The following is a 21,854-nucleotide window of genomic DNA, read 5'->3' as shown; positions in this document are numbered from 1 at the left end:
ATTGTACTAAATACTAATTTGAGCTGTTTCATCATGTACAAATTGAGCTACTTAAACATCCATCCTAGGTAGCAATTAATTATAATAAACGAAACAATTAACCACCATTCAGACATCACGAATTTCACCCTGTTCAAACAACTTAAATAAGTCTTAACACCATTTAAACAACAATAATTATTCACCTTTTCGACAAATTTGTTTGATATCAAATACTATTTTAACAATCATTATTTACCATTTGAACAACTTAAATTTGGTAAGAAATCATCATTGTACAACAACTTATAACACCCTTTTTAAAAACTTAATTTTAGTAATAAATAACAATGGACAACAGTGATTAAACACCCTTTTTGACAGCTTAATTCCAATAATAAAGAAAACTGGATAGCAAACTAAACACCCCTTTTTGACATTTTAATTCCAATAATAAATAACAATGGACAACAACAATTAAACCTTAAAAGAAACATGCATTAAAACTAAGCCAAATGTCATGAATGTGTCTTGTTTTGGATTGCATTGCTACCTCAATTGAAACATGTATTTTATACCACTAAAATGACATGGTAATGTCTTAAAATGGACAACATTAAACTTCTATTGAAACATATATTTTATACAACTAAAATGACATGATAATATCCCAAAATGGATAACATTAAACTTCAATTGAAACATATATTTTATACCACCAAAATGACATGACAATGTCCTAAAATAGACAACATTAAAATTCAATTGAAACATATATTTTATAGAATCAAAATGACATTATAATGTCCAACTATGGCAGTATTTAATCCTTTCTTAAGTCATATATTCCAACTCAACTGTATACCATGATATTGTCTAGCCTTGGACAACAACTAACCCTCAAGTACATCATGCCTCAAGTTGTGCATTTTAGAACCATAATAAATATTAGAACATGAAAACTCAAGGAGATTAAGTTTCATTTTACCTTCATGCAATTTAATCATGTTTATTAAAATTTTAAATGCAAAACCAAAAACGAAAAGGTTCAAGAACCTTACCAGAAATTCTCCCAAGCCAAATTAACCTATACCACTTTTCCCTTCCCTTAAACATTTTGTCCGTCCCCTTGTTTGTTACCAAAGCTTGATAAGATAGCTCCCAAACAAGAATTATTTTGGTTTCCCTTGCATGCAACCATAACTCTCTCCATCCCTTATGCGAGGTCAAAACGAATGAAGAAGAAGAAAATAATTAGCAATGCCCCTATTTTTCCCCCTTTCATTTCTTTCCATTTAATTTTTTAATAAAACTAAAATAATGATGCAATAAAAACCCACAATATGACTAGCCTCCAATCACCCTACATGCATGCCAACCACCTTCTTAAGCCATCATCTTTATGCTTCCACTTGCTCTTCATGTTAAAGTATGCCCATATACCAATCATGATATGATTGTAATCACATACTCGTTTTACCTTGTTTGTTAATATAAGGCATTGCCATTGTTATTTCAGTTTCTTTTTCTGTGTGTATAAATAAACTAGTTAATAATAAATTCCTAAGAATAGTATGATTATTCTTAAAAAAAGGTCATTAGTCGAGTATTATTATGGGTATGGACAATGGTAATGCATTGATACTAATGTATAGTTGATTGATGACAAAGTGTTGTCATTGGCATAGGTATATCAAAATCAATACATGAGTATGTGTTAGAGAACAACATACTAGACTGACCAACCATGAGTATGTCTCTTGGATAATTATGTAATAGTCACAAATATTACTCATAGTGATAACTATGTATATGATCCTCAGACTTGAGATCATCATTGTCCCAACATCTTGAGTTGTATATTTTGATATAGTCAAACGAATACCGTAACAGGTTGTGCTATAAAGGCTGATGTTGGATATACCACAATCCATGTTGTGGAATATGGTTGATCAAGAAAGGATTTATCCTTCTTACATAATGGGAGCAGTATCTTAGGCCTATTGATGGAGTGAGACTAGAAATGCATGGTCATGCTCGAATAAGTTGATATGAGATATCACATTTATTTGTTTATTGTAGTATACTCAGAAAATCAAGAAATATGAGATTGGACTATACAAGTGGGACTATTCCATGACTTGTTTCCAATCTAGTTATTAAGGATAAAATGATATAATACATGAAAAGATTATCATATGTCGAATCACGACTTCTTGTAACTTGGGTAGCAATGATGCATTGCTAGATGGCACTCATCACTTGTAATGTTAGAAACATTCTAGTATTTCTACCAACATTACAAAAGCTTACAGGGTCACACCCTATAGCTAAAGCGAACAAAATGCAAATACATTTGGTATTTTATTTAACTTTCACATGAATTAAATCAAATGTTGATTTAATTTAATATAATAGTTAAATATTAAACACATTATATGTACTAAATTGTTGTACACATATACGAACATAGATAAAATTAATATATGAGTTTGATTCATACAAAATATTAATTATATATTTTACCAAAATTATTAATATAAACAGTTACAATAATTTCGGTCAAAATATAAAAAAGGACATGGAAAGTGTTATTATTTTGGAAAGAATATAATCCTTTTCACGACTTTCCATTTGTTTCTCTAATAATAAGGGAATAATCTCGTTTTTATTTTTTGAGATATGATATCAAAGAAAATAAAGAGAAAACAAATCCATTAGTGTGTTAGGGTTACTAAAAAATACAAAAAAAAGTTTAGCAGTCGTTCTTGAAAATTATCTCTGAAAAGTTCAAGAGAATTTTGTTGCTAATTCTTTGACTAGGTGGATTACATAGAGGCCGGGATGTTTTCGTTGTGGCTTGGAATCAACATCAAATTAGCAACATCCTTTCATCATTTTTCAGTTAAGATGGTATATCTTCAACTTTATTTCAACTTGTTTCGTTCCTCGTACATAGATCCATGGCTGAGGATCGCCGAAATAATTTTTCTGCTGTGCAACGCGACGTACCGACGATCCCAACACTTCATGCCTAACTAAACTATTTATCTTAAAGATGAATGGAACTAAACCTTAACCATACCCCTGGTTGACCGCTTTAGCTTATTTTTGTTTGATGTTTTCTTTTTATTACTGTAACTCACTATGTAGATACATAAAAAAATAAAATAACAACAAGCTACAATGTTATATCAAGACTTAAGCCTTACTGAGTTTACTTTGTCACAAATTGAAGAATCCAAAAATTTTATTACCATTTCAAACCTTAATTTTAATTATCTTATAAGTACTTAAGCAATTAAAATCTCAAGGAGTTAACTTTTGCAACTTTTTCGATTTAATTCTTGTACCTTGATTAGTCATTTTTTAAGTAAAGTTATCTATCAAAAATTAATTTCACTAATATAAAAACTTCATAAATATTTAATAATAATATTTAAAAACTTATCAACAATAGGGTTCCGAAACCATCATTTCCCGACACTAATGAAAATCGGGTTGTTGCAATTCAACCTTGTGTGGACATTTTCTTCCATAAGGTCTCTTGATGGACTATCCACTTTTCTGGCTACCTCTTTGTTGATTATCAATTAAGATTTCAACCTACTATAACCCATTATGTATTTTCTTAGCCAATGTGGGTTCCACATCCTCTCAAGCAGATGCTGTACTTGCTAATTTGTTGAAGGAATTTCCCCCTCCATTCACAAGTACCTGCGTTAGAATGATTCCATCAGCTCCACTTATTGTGGCATGTTGGTGGATCCCTTATTATCCTATTTTCCTATGCTCTCAGACACACCATGATCATTCCATCATAGTATTCATCATGTGAGTCTTGCAATATCTTCTCCTTTCATGCCCTAGCAACTTTCTTGGTTCACTATCCTAGTGGACTTCATTTGTTGCCATAGCCCAACTATGGTCTTACACAATAAAATATCATGTTTATTGTCCTTGAGGACTTCCAATTTTAAGAAATTAATAAACCTCTTTTGAGGTGTTGCCCCGAAGGACCAATATATCGTTTACATGGTGTCGCCTCGAAAGACCAGTCGATAACCATCGTCGTGGTGTCACTCCACAGATTTCATAGATTGTCATCAAGGTGTCACTCTAGCGAGCTAGTAGATACCATTTCCACAATGCCATCTAAACTCCCTTGAATCCTATAAATGGAAAAATATATAGGACTTTTCCTATGAAATTTATCACCTGTTTACTTAAATCCGTTGTTAAAACTAAGTAATTGTTTAATAAATTAATGAAATATGTGAAAATATGAAATTAGGAGATAGAAATTATTAAAATGTGATTTTATGTTTTATTATATAGTTTTCATGCAATAAATGGCTTCTTTTATATTAACTTGAATATATTATATTTTTAAGACATAAAGTGGGCCATGCATGATTAAATTAAATAATAAAATATAAAATTATATTTAATAATTCATTTTAGAATATTTCATTAATAATTTGGGTTTTAATTAATTAATTAAATTGGATAAATTTAATTCTTTGGTCCTCTAACTTGTTGATTTATTTTGGACAGGTCTGATAGCTTTGCTGGATAACAAAACCATCCAAATTGGAGAACAATTCAACCCAAAATTCTGCTGTACATGGTTGTCCATAAACCACTTTTTGGTTTAATTGCACAAGGTCCTTGAAGAGTTGAAGAAATTAGAGATTTGCCTGAAGATTTTCACTTGACCAAGTCTCAGCCTTGAGTTGTTGTGGCACTCAAATTGACCAAAAATCAAGGAAAAATCAGCTTAACTTACTAAAATTCTGGCCGTCCACACATGAAAGATGCTTCAAAAGATGGAAACTCCTATATTTAGCAAACTATCTCTCTCTCTCCTCACCTATAAATAAGACCCTCTCATTCCTTCATTCATCATCCATCAAGCATCATTCTCTCTTTTTCTCTTAGCATTTTCAATTCCCACGCCTAGCATCATCTCTTCATAGAGATTTTAGCAATTAAGCCTCTTAAAGAGCCCTTGATCGGCCACCTTGGAGAACCATCAGCAAAGGAGCAAAGCAAAATAATGAAGGAGTCTCGTCAGTCAGAGTCTTGGGTGACAACCACTCTGAATTGGGTTTAATCTTTCATTTCTGTAACTTAATATAAAGATGTTTGCTATGTGTTCTTTGTTCTTATTTACAACAATGTTAGCTTGATTTTATTTAAGCTAGGACGATTGCTTTGATTAAATAATATTTATTTGATTCATGCTTATAATGTTCGTGCCTCAATCAATCATGTTTTCAATTAAAATCAAGTTTGTATTTAATTCATACATGATTGAAATGCACCTGAATTAGTTGAGCGATCCTAACCAGACAACGGCTAATGGACGCATAATTGAAATGTACATGCTCAATTTAGATCCTAACACGATTAAATTGTAGGTTGCATAACAACTCTAACCAAGCTCTGTTATCTGCATAGGTTTTTAGATTTGTGTGATTAAATTGTTTTAAACCTAACACGTCCCTGTTACCTCACACGAATGCTAAGAAACCCTTAGTAAATAAGGATCAGTAAATAAGGATCAATAAAATGCGTATTTACTAAGTACAAGATTTCGAAAGGACCTAATGTGGTTTCCAAACTCATGAAAGATCGAGTTGCCATGGAATGTTTTTTCGAATGTTATTAAGCATGTTGATAATAAATTGAGTTTAATTAAAGTAATTATCCTAGTTTATTTATGTTATAATTGTTGCAAATTTCTCAGAGTCCTTGACAGCTTAGCTTGTCCTAACACCAGAGCGTCATTTGCCCTGACAGCAATTTCTCAGAGTCTTTAATTCTAGACATCAAATCTTACGATTGCTACTTCATGTAGCTCTCTCCTAAGTCATCCTCTTCTTCGGAACAACCGAATAAGACAATGCAAGTGAGAAGAAATTTTGTAGACAGAATTAAGAAGAATTTATTTTTTAAGAATGTCCATTCTCACTTATATATATAACTCATATACACAGTCTCCTAATCTATTTTAGCCATTAGCGACAATCATTATGTATCCCACTATGGAACCAGTCGGTTCCTCCTAACCATACTAAAATTGAAACTTAATTATTTACCTGATAGACACTAAATTTTCCAAAATTCCCAGTAGAGTCCGCCAGGTCGTTATTTTGCTCAATTAACTCCCAAAGCTCTTTTAAACTCGAGACCCTTATGAAATCCGTGTGTGACAACTCCCTCACCCTTAAAGAAAACTTCATCCTCGAAATTCCCTATCGTGCCTAAACTCAAAGGTGGTCTTCCCAACAATTTCTCTTTCCTTCAATAACTCCCTTCATAACATAGTTGTAAACACATATACTTTTCCTTAATGCTTTAATGCTGAACTCTTATTTATAAATTCATTCTGAACTCATTTTGCTCGATCGACGGGTTTGTCCTTACTCCATATAAAGCAAATAGTTGCACAATTACAGCCTCATAGCTATCCTGATGGATTCCTAGGTTTACTCTTTGAACTAGACACTCGTTTAACATGATGTTGGTGGACGGTTCCTGAATTAATGTGTGCCACTTGATGGGTACCCAATAAACAACTAAATTTTGCGGAATTCCCACTTTTTTGGTTATCAAGGGGTTTAGGAAAAGCCCTTTCTGTCTCCAACTGGTGTGAAGTATGAATTTGAGGATTTGAACCATTTGAACCCAAGCTTCCCTTGGATGCTTGGCTATATAAATTAAGATGTAGGGAAATGAGGCCTTTTTATCTGAAATCATTTTTCAATTTTTTTTGATTAAGTTTCCTTCTAGACCCCTGAATTCCCTCCCTTTGCCTTCTCCAATTTACTTGTTTGAGTCATCCTTCCTTTTTTTTGACCACTTATCTGCATTTTCCAGGTAATTTTTTGAGTTACTCCCTTTTGTTGGAGAGTCTCATCATTATAAAAAATGTCGTTCGTTTTTGTCTGAAGAATCATAGCCTAAATGGCTATAGGCCCACAAATATTGCTGCTAAGGCTGATCCCTAGATTGTACAGTTCACCAAAAAGTCATGCCCTTACAATGCTATTGATGACCTAGTCGTTGTGTTAATTAGAAGGATGGATGAAACCCTACATTTCTTCCACACAATATGTAGGTTATGCGTGCATCGCTTGTCTATCCAACTGGTAGTGGTCACTAGTGAGTTCTTCAATATGAATTTGGTTCCTCGTATGGTTGACCCTAATTCTTCTATTAAAGGTTTTGCTCAATCATCCACGCCGTTAAAAAATTCAAGTAGTATGGATGTGGATGCTACAATGGAGAGGGCACAAATGATTGTTGCAGCGACATATGTAAGGGTTCAATAAGGGAGTAGCAGCCAAAATAGGCTAAGGGTTGAAGGGGGTCTCATAGCACCAATAAGAGTAGTGGCAGCAGATTGGTCAATCATAGACGAGGCAAGAAACCAGTTAACTCTATGAGGGAGATTACTCTGTCGGTTCTCCCTGCTTATCCCAATTCAAGACGGAGTCCACCAATCTAATGAACTTGACTCCCCTCGCCTAAAGTCTGCCTGGAGAGCCCACTCCAAACACTTTCCCTTTTGTACCATCGTCCACCTACTGGCTCAAGACAAAATCCCTTTTCTTTTGGTTGGGCATCCAAACTATTCCCATGGAGGGACCCTTTTTAATACGAGTCAACATCCCTTCTTCCCACTCAAAATCAGCCATCGGTGGGAAACTAGCTTGCCTTAATAGTTGAAAGAATGTACTTTCCCTTCCTTTTTAAAAGCTTGCAATCAATCACTAATAGAGTTGATTGAATCCTACCAAATAATGATGGAGAAATATGGCTTGCTTGGCTAGGCCCTTTCACAAATGTTGTAATGGAAGTGAAGCTTGGCTTCTCGAGATGAAGAACTGAACCAAATTTTTCAAACACAAGAGGATTCAGCTCGCCAAATTTAGGAGTTCATCGGGTCTGTCTCTAGTTGGCAGTCTAAGTACAACTCCTTGAAGATGGAATTCGAGGATAGGGTACGCCAGTTGGAGGACAAAATCAAGTCCCTGGAGTAACAATGTTTGGCGGACTTGGAGAGGGTTTAGAAGGAGAACAACAAAGCCCTAGAGTGATACAAGATAGAAACTATTAAAGGGATTGCAAATTATATTCCCAAGCTGAGGTCCAACATATCCTGCTTGCCCAAGTTGTCGTGGGCCCCTTTGACCTGAGCCAAGTGAACTTCGGCTGCTTGCACTAGTTCACCAACACTGATCTGGGCTTCGAAGTGATGAACCCTTCTGGCGCTGATGGGGAAGAGTGTCGAAATAAGTGGAAGGGATCTGACAGTCACTTCTTCTCTTTAGAACTTGACCCAAACACACCTACCCCTATTGAGGAAACCAGTGATGAGGGGGAGGAGGACGCAAAGGAGACGACTGAACCGTCAACTAGGTATAATGTTTAAGCCTCTTTGCACTTGTACTAGTTCCCATTTTAATGAAAATTTTCCATGTCTATTATTTTCACTACACTCACCTTTCGTTTTGTTATTCTTTTGCACAATTACCACAATCTTGCAATGATTTGCCAGCCTACACTTATTTTCTTCACATTTATTAACTCATAACAAGTTAAGAGACTACGCAAGATCTTATGTTACATGTATATAATGGGTATTCCATAAATTCCTATTTCCATAGGATCAGCTAAACTGAAACTCTGATACCACTAAATTGTAACACCCTATATCCGACCCGATCGTCAGGTTTGGGTACCAAATGTCACAATTAATCCGTAATACTTAATAACATTTCTGGCCTAATTTAATTGCAAACTTAGACAACCTCAATTATAAATACAAAAACTAACTACTACTAAAACTCTTATCATACTAGTGATAAATTCATACAACTTTGATTCCTTAAATAATCTAGCAACTATTTACTAATTTTAAATTAAGACTCAATTACAAACATAATCAGATTAAACCCTAAGGCATAGCCTCTAAAGGTGTCCCTCTATATACTTGAAATAACTACCACGCCCATCACTAGAATTTGGCGGTGTTTGGCTTGGTTACTCCACTCAATCTCCGAGTCCTCATCTACCCTACATACAAATAGTAAATTTTATAGGTTCAGAAGAATTTAGTGAGATCTGGAACAATGATATTCATAGAAGACTTATTAAGTTTAAGAAGAGTGAGATTCTATACACAAAGTTAAACTTCTTAGATTTCATAGGAGGATTTGCAAACTTCATTAGTGTAGCCAATGCCTCATTCTCTCTGAGCCGACTATTGGCAAACATAACCACTAGTTTGGTCATAACCATGTTCCATCTAGAAATATTCTCTTATGAGTATTGGCCCAGTTTATCTTTATTCCAAACTTTTCTTATACCCTTTTATGATATGCCTCATCCTTGATACCCATATTTGCAATCTAAGATTGGTGAAAATTATTGGTGGTTAATCGTAAATTCACCATAACTATGGATCCTTACTTTGATCCTTTTAATTTACACTAAACTCCAAATGGTTCTGCAGTACAATTTCGACAATTTCCTACTTTTTTTTATGTAGCCTACACTTGATTCCTTTTTTGATTAAGGTCTCTTCCTAGTACCCTCATTTTGGACTTAATTATGATGCTTAGTTGATTGAACATTGCCCCCTTTTTTCCTGGTGAACTCATTCGCACAATGTAACCCCAAAGTATTTATTCACCTTAGTCCAATCTATTAAGGTACTCCAATTTAGTAGACAGTTCCCAATGTACCATCTCCTACTCAGGTATCCCTTCACAGTTTCCACCCTTAGTAGTCCCACATGGTCTTCCCCATACTATATGGCCCAGATGGACTTCCGTTTCTTTCACTATTTTTTAGCGGGCTCTATACCCTAGGTAGTCTTCAGTAGACTTCCTTATTTGTTAGTCTTTGTAGACTCTCTCGCGCTATGTAGTCCTAACAAAACATTTTTTTTGTAAACATATACCAGACTTTATTGGCCATTTAGCCTTGTACGAACATTTTCTTCCATGAGGACTCTTGACAATCTATCCACTTTTTTGGCTACCTCTTTGTCGATTACCAATTAAGATTTCAACCTACGGTAACCCATTTTGTATCTGCTTAGTCGATGTGGGTTCTGCATCCTTTTTGGCATAATCTTATTGGCGAATGTTGTATTTGCCAATTCAATTCATTGAATGAATTTCTCCTTCCTTTCATATGTACCAGCATTGGAACGCTTCTATTAGCTCTACTCACTATGGCATGTTAGCGGATCCCCTTATTATCTTATTTTCTCGAGCTCTTGGTGCACCACTATCATTCCATCATAGTAGTTATCAAGCGAGTCTTGCAGTAACTTCTCCTTCATGCCCTAGCGGCTTCCTGGTTTGTTGTCCTGGTGGACTTCATTTGTTGTTATAGGTAAACTATGGTCTTACACAATATAATCCCATGTTTTTTTATCTTGTCGGACTTTTGATTCTGAGGATCAAAAAACCTCTTTTGAGGAGTCATCCTGAGGGACTTGTACATGGTGTCGCCCAAAGGACCAGTCAATAAATGTCATCGCGGTGTTGCTCCATAGAGTCGATAGACTGTCATCACTGTGTCGGTCTAGCAAGCCAGTAGATAACATTCCATAAAGTCGCCTAAACTCCATTGAATCCTCATTTTAGTCTGCACATTCCCCTATTATGCCTACTATCCCTATCTTCATCTACCCCATCAAGGTAATCCCCTCTATACTCCACATACGTTATAATCATACATTTCAAGCGTATCAATCCAAATAATATTACTTTGTGGAGTACGCCACACCATTATACATCCATATACAGATCTATCATACAAAACATACTTCCAGACCTCTATAATTTAAAATACCTCTAACACGCATGTTATGCTCATACATCAAAATCATATGCCATCACAGATTTCAAACAAACACAAAGTAGATGTAATCACAAATCACCCAACAATACTCATCCATGAATCAACTAAGAATAGAGTACAGGAACTCAACTTAAATCCTTCTTGTCAGCATATCTTGTCCCAATGCTAGAGCCTCCTTCGCCATGGAATCCATTTCATAGATTTTCTACTTTTAGACCTTAAATCTCACGACTGCTGCTCCATGCAAAGCTCTCCTAATTCCTCCTCTTCTTCGGAACAACTGTAGAAGACAAATCATGTGGGAAGAAATTTTGTAGACTGAATTGAGAAGAATTTCTTTTGTAAGAATGCCCATATATAACTACTATGCACAGGCCTCCAATGTATTTTATCCAATCATGTAACCTCCCCAACTTGGCCTAGACGTTATGGTCAAATCCTAAAGGTTACATGGAACAAAATTCAAAAACTGATTGAATTTAGTGTTTAATTTACAAAGTTTAATTGTTTTCAAAAAACAGGTTGATTTCTTAATTTCTTTTACTTTTCGAATTTCATTTTCAGTTTTGCAGGTGAAAAGTTTTATAGAAGATTTTTTACTTAAAATCATGTTACATGCATAGTTACTTCAATTACCAAATTTAAGCAGTTTAAAAACATAATTATATGCAATTCAAAATCAAATGAATCCAAACCCATGTCATAGTCCAAATAAAAATTATTACAGTCCCAAATAACAATATTATAAAATAAATTCAAATTAGTTTTATTGAAAAATATCTGAGACGAATCCTCCAAATGTCGAGTCCAAGTTCTAACCCCATGGATTATCTGTAAAAATAATAAACTAAGGCTAACCTAGTAAGCTTAGTGTGAGTTATAACTCAAGAGATTAGAATAAATAAATAAGTTATAACACTCAAGACAACCAATATTCAGAATTTCATAATAATACAGAATCACAATTTTTTGTGTATATTATGTTCATATATGACAATGTAATATTTCTAGAATTTAGAAAAGTTCCTACCCAACATCCACTACACACCACAGTAAGAGTTTCCTCATAACTCATCCATAAATTGCCAAAACTTCCTCCTTTCATATTTGTCCCAACCCCATGCAATGCAAAATGACATACTAATAACAGTAACAAAATCATTACAGTAGGCATTTTATTACATGCGACCAAACTTAGCAGAAAAGGTGGGCATGATTTATCATGCTATCAATAATAGTTGTAGAATAGTGGTAGTAAAACATGTATTAAAAAATCATTACTCGTTTCACGCTTTAATATCTAAAAACATGAGATTCAAAATAAAACATACAATGCCAGAATACACCATTTCGGCCAATTTGATAGATCTTAGTTAGAGACTCTTACATTTAGTCATCCCTAGAAAAGGACATAGATCTCATTTAGCTCTTACTCCAAAGGCATTCATGCCATCATAGTCACAATAATTATACATACTCACTTGGATATTATCAAACATACATGGATTACTTAGTTAAGACACACACCTTGTAACACCCTTATCCCGTCTCTATTGTCGAATTAGAGTTACAAAGTATTACCAATCAAAACAGAACAATTTCTTTATAATAGAAACAATTATACAATTTAAATACCAACATATGTCAATTGAATCTTATCATGGCAAATGTTACACTTATGGACCTTGAATTGAGCCTATAGGGCCCTAAATATAGTTTAGGAACAATTGAGGATCAAATTGAAACAAAACAAAACATTTTAGACAAAAACATGAAAGTTTTGAAAATAGGAGTCCAACAGTCTTGTGAGTAGGCCGTGTGACATAGCCAGACCGTGTGAACAATCGAAGTCTAGACACATGGTCGTGTCCCAGCCTGTGTGTATATTTGAAATAGGGCAACATGTTCGTGTGCCAAACTGTGTGTGCATTCGATGTTGGGTCACACGACCGTATCTTAGGTTATGTGTTAGACCATGCTACATATTGACTTGAAACACACGGCCGTGTCTCAAACTGTGGCACACCTGCACCTAAAATAATTAAGACACACGGCTGTATGGAGAGACTGTGTGTGACACATGGCCATGTGACACGTTCGTGTCTCAGATCATGTAAAATTAAATTTTCTTCCAACACAAGGCATTTCAACATCTTAGGTCTCAAGCCAAACAATAACCAACTATAAACATGCTTTCAAATACCTATAATTGAGTCCAAAACATACATATTTTATACATTTTATACAATTTATGTGCCTAACCAATGTGTCCCTATTGACACCTCAATTTAAACATATACAATAAAATATTTCATCTAAGAGATCACTACCAAGCACTTACTATCCAACTAATAACCATGTTCTCAAATCTTCAAATACCAAACACAAACCCAAAAGTAAAACTAACATGTCTAACATCATAAAATGCCTACCCATTTGACCTTACCACATTTTCATCATCATAAAGGTTACCAAATCAAAACAATTCTTAACCAAAAGCCCAAACATCTCTATACCAACATAGTATCAACTTGAGACTTAACTTACCAAATCACAGCCATAAAAGCTTCGTTACAATTTAACTATTAAATTAACCATAACCATATCAAGTCCTATATACTTGCCACAACCAAAATGACTCAAAGACAAAAGCTATTGAAAATATTGTCTGGATAGTGTGAGTGTTGAAGCTGATTCGTCCGCACCGTTCTGCAAAACATTAACTACAAAAACAAAAATGAAAATAGGTAAGCTTAAGAAGCTTAGTAAGTTTATAGGTATTTAAAGAAAACTCTTACCTCAGTTTATAATAAAGTAACCAAATATAACTAAATTTAATACGATTTCCTGACAAAATTTAAAACAATTAGGTGAGTGTTTCTCATATAAATCATATAATCTCTTAATCATTTACTATGACATAATTCTTTATCATTCAATAAGAAATATTCAACATATAAAATGTATAAACCAGTTGACCATGTTAATTCACATTCATATTCCATTTCTTTTAAACACATAATTACGACACTAATATCACATTTACAAAGTGTGCATTTCTTACATATAACTATAAACTTTCTAGTTGTTTCAATATTGTTACAAACAACTTTTAATCACATAATCATCAAATATTTAATTTCATTACTTAACATCTCCATATGATTCATGAATTAATATCATCTTACCTTAACTTATAAATTAATATTAAAAGAGCTTTTATAACTATATCCTGACAATCATTACAATTGTCACTTCACATTAGTATCGAAGCATTCAATAGAATAATTCATATAATACAATAGTTCCGAACCAACAAGTCATACTTATGAATATAATCAGAAATGATACTTTCCAAAAAGGCTTAACCAATTCCATCAACCACAATTTTACAATGAATCAACAATATTTATAATCAAGCAGCTCATTGTGTAATGACCCAAAATTCACAAGCACCGAAAAAGTACATTATCGGGCCTCCGTCTTAGTAAATTGAGTTCGAAAATAATTATTAGAAATATTTATTAGACTAGTTGTGTGTTTAATTAGGTATTAATTGGGTGAATTTAGTTTAATTAAGAGAAATTAAGAAAAAGGACTAAATTGATCTAGGGTAAAAGTTGAATTATAGATTAATAAAAAATAAAAGGATTAAAATGGCAATTAAGCCATTAATAAGAAATGGGACGGTAAAAGTGATAAAAATCTTAGATTTTTATGTTTTATATTATATTATATTATATTATATTGTATTGTATTATATAAGTAAAAATAAAAATAAAGTAAAATAAAATAATAATAAAAAGATGACAAATGTATGGTAAATATTGAAGACATGTGTAATAGTAATAATTACATGGGTACACTTGTAATAAAAATAAATATGTGCTTAATTAATAAGTAAAAGATTTTTTAATATATTATTATTAATATTATTAGTTAAAATAAAAGATATAAAGTAAAAGAAAGAAAGAAACAAAGAAGAAAAGAAAGAATAGCTAGAAAAGAAGCGGGAAAGAGACGAAAACAGGGAAGATAAGGGAAAGAAAAATAAAAGGAAAACTAAGGATTTAAAGCTTCAAGTTAATTGGTAAGCTAAATTTAGCCCTTTCCTCTTCATTTTGATATTTTAAAAGCTTTAAAACAAAATTTTGTTGAAGTTAAGTGGAGGTTTCATAGGTTTTTGAACATGATTCATTTTGAACAAGTTGTTAAATTGAGGGTTTATTTGATAGAGTTTCTAGTTAGAGTTGATAAAAGGATTAAATTGTGAACTAGACTATAAGTTTTGAATTTTAGGGATTAAATTGAGGAAAATTCGAAATTAGTGAAAATGCTGAAAAATTAGTAGATAAATTTGAGTTTAGAAGAAATTTGAATAGAAATAGAGTGTGAATTAAGTTAGAAAATAAGTAAGCTTAGTTAGAATTAAATTGGGAATAAGTAGGAATTGAATAAGAATTTTATTATTATTATTATTGTTAATATTATTATTATTATTATTGTTAATATAATTATTATTATTTTTAATGATTGTAATTAATAGTGAAAATAATTATTACTTTCGTAGCTAACAAGGAAAACGAGGCATCGGCATCTAAAGGAAAAGAAAAGATCGTTGAGGAGTAAACGCGTATTCCGGGTTTGTATTACTATAACTTAATCTATTTAATAAATGCTATATTGAAATTGTATTCATGAGACATTTAAAGGAAGGTAAGTATTAACATTTGAAATTAAGTAAGAATATGTGTGAATATTGAATTATATGTGAATTGAAATAATAGATGTTTTGTATTGATTGAATATTTGAAATTGTTGTGGAAATGAATTCGAAATTGGAAAAGTAAAATAATACCCTATTAACTTATCGGACTAGATTGGATACAAATGGCATGCCATAGGATTTGTGATGTGATGAGGAGATTTGTAGTTCAAATTGAGAAGATGACTATGTTATTATATGCTTCGGTTTATCCGAAGAGGCATTAAATGCCTTATTGGTGTGTTTGGGAGGATATGATATCTTGGTGTGTTATGGAGGATTTAAATTATTCCGTGTGTTTAGGTTGGATATTTTGGTGTGTTTGGGTGGAATCCAGCGTATCTGCTGTGAGTCCGAGCCTTGTTAATAGGGTAAATAATTGAGATGGAAATTTGAAAATGAGATTAGTTGATTTGACATTATTGAAAAATATGAGAAAGAATGTATGATATAAATTATGAATTGATTTAGCATGTAAATATTTAAATATATAAATTTAAGATTTATGGAATGATATATGAATATTTATATTTAGTTTAAAGTGATTTTAAAGACTATGGTCACTATTTGAAATTTTATTATTATTAAATAGTTTAATTTATAGTAATACCACTGAGTATAAAATACTCAAATCACTGTTGTTTCCGTCTTGAGTTGAAAAGGGTTAGAGTCTAGGTTCAAGATCCGTGACAATCCCGACTCCGACATAAATATTTTGGTGATGTTTTCTTCCTTTAAGAGAAAGTGGCATGTACATAGGATTTATAATGTTATTTTGGCATGTTATATAGTTTTGTTGTAAAGTAAGATATTATGTGTTTTGATGAGTATATTAGAAAAATGGTATAAGTTATTTTTATAGCATTGGTATCAAGTTGAAATGGCTTAGTTAGTTTTATGTGTTAATTAGAAATGATAATTGGATTTTATTTACTTAAGTTGTTATGTCTATATGTCACGTGGGATTAAGTATATAAATGCATTGGTTGAAATCTTGAAATTAGGTTGGTTATGTTTGAAATTTTGCGGGGTTTAATGTAAAAATAAGTCGAAATCTTTTGAAATTTTTATAAATAAAAATAAAAAATGAATGAAATCAATTAGTACAAATTTATAACAATTTATGAATTATTTTAATATGTTGGTTATTTATTTGATTTATTTATAAATTGTTTGATATGTCCTAATGCCTCGTAACCTGTTCCTGACGGTTTGGGGTTAGGGGTGTTACATTTTGTGGTATCAGAGCTATCAGGTTTAGTCGATTCTCGGACTAAATCGGGCTCAGAATTGAGTTTAGATGTACATGCCACAATCGAGTTAAACTGAGTCGGGATTTTTGGATGCTGATATAATTATTTGTTTTGTTTTATAGTTAAAATGTCGAATGAACACGTGGAAGATGTAGATCAAGCAATGCATATCAGAGATAGAGAATTGGATGAAACAGAATCAGCTACACCGAGTGTAAATCCATTAGGTAACCAACCTAATATAGAACGGGAAAATGTTAGAAACAGAGATGACTCCCATTTACTGAGAATTATAGCCGATGCTTTGCAATGAGTAGCGGAACTGCACTGCCATTTACATCTACTCCTACTACTAGACGGGCCCCAATCAAAGAATTACGAAAATACGGTGCTACTGAATTTTTGGGTTTGAAGGGAATTGATCCATCCACTGCAGAAAATTGGATGGAATCAACTAAACGAGTTCTGCAGCAATTAGAATGTACCCCCCGAGAGAGCTTGATCTGTGTTGTTTCTCTACTGCAAGGAGAAGCCTATTTGTGGTGGGAATCTGTAATACGACATCTACCTACAGAACAGGTGACATGGGATTTATTTCAAAAAGAATTTCAGAAGAAATATGTTGGGGAGCTGTATATTGAAGATAAGAGGCAGGAGTTTTTGATGTTGAAACAAGGTAACCTGTCTGTTGTAGATTATGAACGTGAATTTTCCAGACTCAGTCGATATGCTTCTGAGTTTATACCGACAGAGGCTGATAGTTGTAAAAGGTTTCTTCGAGGTTTGAGAGATGAGATCAGGGTACAGCTGGTGTCACATCGAATTACAGAATTTGTAGATTTAGTAGAGAGAGCGAAGATGGTTGAGCAGGTGTTGGGTTTGGATAAAAAGCCTGAGATAGCTAGATTGACTGGGAAACGAGCTGGCATTACTATTTCAAGTGCTTTACCGAAAAGATCCCGAGAATTCAGAGACACTTGGAAGTCAAGTTTCAGATCAAATCGAGGAGATAAAAATCGAGGCAAACAGACTGCTGTTTCTACCGGTAGTGTAAAAGGACCTTCACGAAATATTGATATCCCCGACTGTTAACACTGTGGAAAGAAGCATTTGGGCGAATGTTGGAGGATAACTCGACGATGTTTTCGATGCGGGTCTACAGATCATTTCATCCGGGATTGTCAAAAAAATGAAGGTGCTTTACCTGCAACATCTCGTAGATCGATTCATCGCTAGAGGCGTAAGGTCGTAGAGGTCGTTCACTTTCAAGGGAGGAAGTATTAGGAGGAGCGTGATATAGCTACTCAACGATCAAGCGAAAGTACCCGCCAGAGCTTATGTTGTCGAACACGGGAAGAAGGCGACGCCATGATGTAGTAATGTATATTCTTACTATATCCTCGAACTCATTTATGCTTTAATTGATCCGGATCTTCACACTCTTATATAAATTCAAAAGCTGGTTGAATTGGAAAAGTTAAAATCAAATGTCTATAGTTTTAATAGAAGTGTCTAGCCCTTTGGGACAAAGCGTATCTCGTAGATAGAGTATGCCGAGATGCCCGTTGATGATACATGGTAAAACGTTTTACATTGACTTGTTGATTATGCCTTTCGGTGATTTTGATATAATATTGGGTATGGATTGGTTATCCGAATACGGGTGATTTTGGATTGCTACAAAAGAGGTTTAGTATTCGATGGAGGATGGAGACAGACTTGAAGTGAATGGCATTCGTATCAAAGTGGCACGACACGTATTATTTCAGCAATCAAGGCTAGTAAATTGTCATGACGTGGTTGTACAAAGATATCTAGCTTATGTTATTAATTCGATTTGATTGGTAGTCGGTGTAGTCGATTAGAACGTATGTGAGTTTCGGATGTATTCCTGAAGAACTACCGGCGTACCACCACGACGAGAGGTTGAATTTGCTATAGAAGTGTACCCAAGTACAACACCAATCTCTATACCTCCATATCGAATGTCGCCACCAATTAAAAGAGTTGAAGGTGCGATTCAGGACTTACTAGATCGTGGATTTATTAGACCGAGCATTTCACCTTGGGGAGCTCCAGTGTTATTTGTTAAAAAGAAAGATGGATCAATGCGGCTTTGTATTGATTATCGACAGTTGAACAAAGTGACAATCAAGAACCGGTACCCGTTGCCTCGTATAGACGATTTATTCGATCGCTAAAAGGAGCTTGGTATTTTCAAAGATTGACTTGAGATCCGGGTATTATCACCGAAAGTAAAAGAAAGTGATGTTCCGAAGACTGCATTTCGTACTCGATATGGTCATTATGAATTTTTGGTGATGCCGTTCGGGTTGACTAATGCTCCAGCTACTTTCATGGATTTGATGAACCGTATTTTTCAGCCGTATTTAGATCAGTTCGTGGTGGTTTTCATTGATGACATATTGGTTTATTCGAAGACTGAAGTAGAACATGATCAGCATCTCAAAACCGTGTTACTGATTCTGCGTGAAAAACAGGTTGTATGGAAAGCTCAAGAAATGTGAATTCGGTTATCAGATGTGGTATTTTTGGGACATGTAGTATCGGCAGATGGAATCAGAGTTGATCCGAAGAAGATTGAAGCTATTGTTGAATGGAAGGCACCAAAGAATGTATCTGAGGTACGTAGTTTTCTTAGTTTGGCTGGGTATTACAAAAGATTTGTAAATGGATTTTCGAAGATAGCTTTGCCGATGACCAAGTTACTACAGAAGAATGTTCCTTTTATCTAGGATGATCGATTGTCGACAAGTTTTGAGACATTGAAACAAATGTTAACAGAGGCACGGTTTTAACTTTACCGAATCGGGAAAGATTTCATAGTGTCTGATGATGCTTCTCCGAATGGTTTGGGTTGTGTATTGATGCAAAATGGAAAAGTAATAGCTTATGCATCTGGACAGTTGAAGCCACATGAACGTAACTACTCGACACACGATTTGGAGTTAGCTGCTGTAATTTTCGCATTGAAGATTTGGAGGCATTATCTTTATGGTGAAAATGTTACATATATACCGATCATAAAAGTCTCAAATACCTTACATAAAAAGGAGTTGAATCTAAGACAGAGACGATGGATAGAACTTCTAAAAGATTATGATTGTGTTATAGATTATCATCCAGGAAAGGCAAATGTGGTAGCAGATGCATTGAGTAGGAAAGCAGCGGTTGAATTACGGGCAATGTTTGCTCGGCTTAGTATTAATGATGATGGAAGTTTGTTAGTTGAGTTAAGAGTCAAGCCGGTAATGTTTGATCAAATCAGAGCAGCACAACTAGAGGATGAAAAGTTGATGAAGAGAAGAGAAATGGTACAGCTTGGTACGATGGAAAATTTTAGTATTGACGAGCATGATTGTTTGAGATTTCAGAATCGAATTTGTGTTCCAGCTACTTCTGAGATTAAAGAGTTGATTCTTCGAGAAGCACATAATAGTATTTTTGCTTTGCACCCAGGTGGAACGAAGATTTATCGTGACCTACGAGAACTGTATTGGTGGCCAGGGATGAAGAAAGATGTAGTCGAGTATGTTGGTAAATGCCTGACTTGTCAGCGGGTAAAAGCAGAACATCAGGTACCGACAGGTTTACTTCAGCCTATTAGTATCCCCGAGTGGAAATGGGATTGTATTACTATGGACTTTGTTACAGGATTACCGTTGTCAGCAAGTAAAAAGAATGCCATATGGGTAATTGTTGATCGACTCACAAAATCTGCTCACTTTATAGCAGTCAGAACTGATTGGTCACTACAGAAGCTTGCCGAAGTTTATATTCGGGAAATTGTTAGATTACATGGTATTCCGGTATCAATAATTTCAGACCGAGATCCTTGTTTTACATCGAGATTTTGGAGGCAGTTACATGAGTCGTTGGGTACACGGATTAATTTTAGCACTGCATTTCATCCGCAAACTGACGGACAGTCCGAGCGGGTAATTCAAATTTTGGAAGATATGTTGAGAGCTTGTATTATCGACTTTGTGTCTAGTTGGGAACGATATTTGCCATTAGCAAAATTTGTTTATAATAATAGTTTCCAATCTAGTATTCAGATGGCTCCGTATGAAGCACTATATGGTCGAAGGTCTCGATCACCGATATGTTGGACAGAATTGAATGAAAGAAAAGTGATTGGGCCGGAATTGATTCAAGAGACAGAGGAAACAGTTAAAAAGATTAAATATAGACTGAAAGCCGCATTCGACAGACAGAAATCTTACGCAAATCTGAAACGACGAGATATTGAATATTCCGTTGGTGATAAAGTATTCCTCAAAGTATCGCCATGGAAGAAAATTTTGAGATTTGGTCGGAAGGGAAAATTGAGTCCACGTTTTATTGGGCCGTATGAAATTGTGGAAAGAATCGGACCGGTTGCCTATCGATTGGCTTTACCTCCGGAATTACAAAGGATTCATGATGTTTTTCATGTTTCGATGCTTCGGAGATATAGATCAGATCCTTCTCATGTTATTCCCACTGAAGACATTGAAATTCGATCTGATTTAACTTATGAAGAAGAGCCGGTTCAGATATTAGCACGAGAAGTGAAAGAATTAAGAAATAAACGGGTTCCTTTAGTAAAAGTCTTATGGAGAAGCCATAGTGTGGAAGAAGCGACTTGGGAACCAGAAGAGACGATGAGAGCACAATATCCTCATCTCTTCTCAGGTAAATTTCGAGGACGAAATTTATTAAGGGGGGAGAAATGTAATGACCCAAAATTCACAAGCAATCAAAAAAGTACATTATCTGCCTCTGTCTTAGTAAATTGAGTTCGAAAATAATTATTAGAAATATTTATTAGACTAGTTGTGTGTTTAATTAGGTATTAATTGGGTGAATTTAGTTTAATTAAGAGAAATTAAGAAAAAGGACTAAATTGATCTAGGGTAAAAGTTGAATTATAGATTAATAAAAAATAAAAGGATTAAAATGGCAAT

Source organism: Gossypium raimondii, chromosome 10, assembly GCF_025698545.1.
Source record: "Gossypium raimondii isolate GPD5lz chromosome 10, ASM2569854v1, whole genome shotgun sequence".
In the NCBI taxonomy this organism is placed as follows: Eukaryota; Viridiplantae; Streptophyta; class Magnoliopsida; order Malvales; family Malvaceae; genus Gossypium; species Gossypium raimondii.
This window is presented reverse-complemented; position numbering follows the sequence as displayed.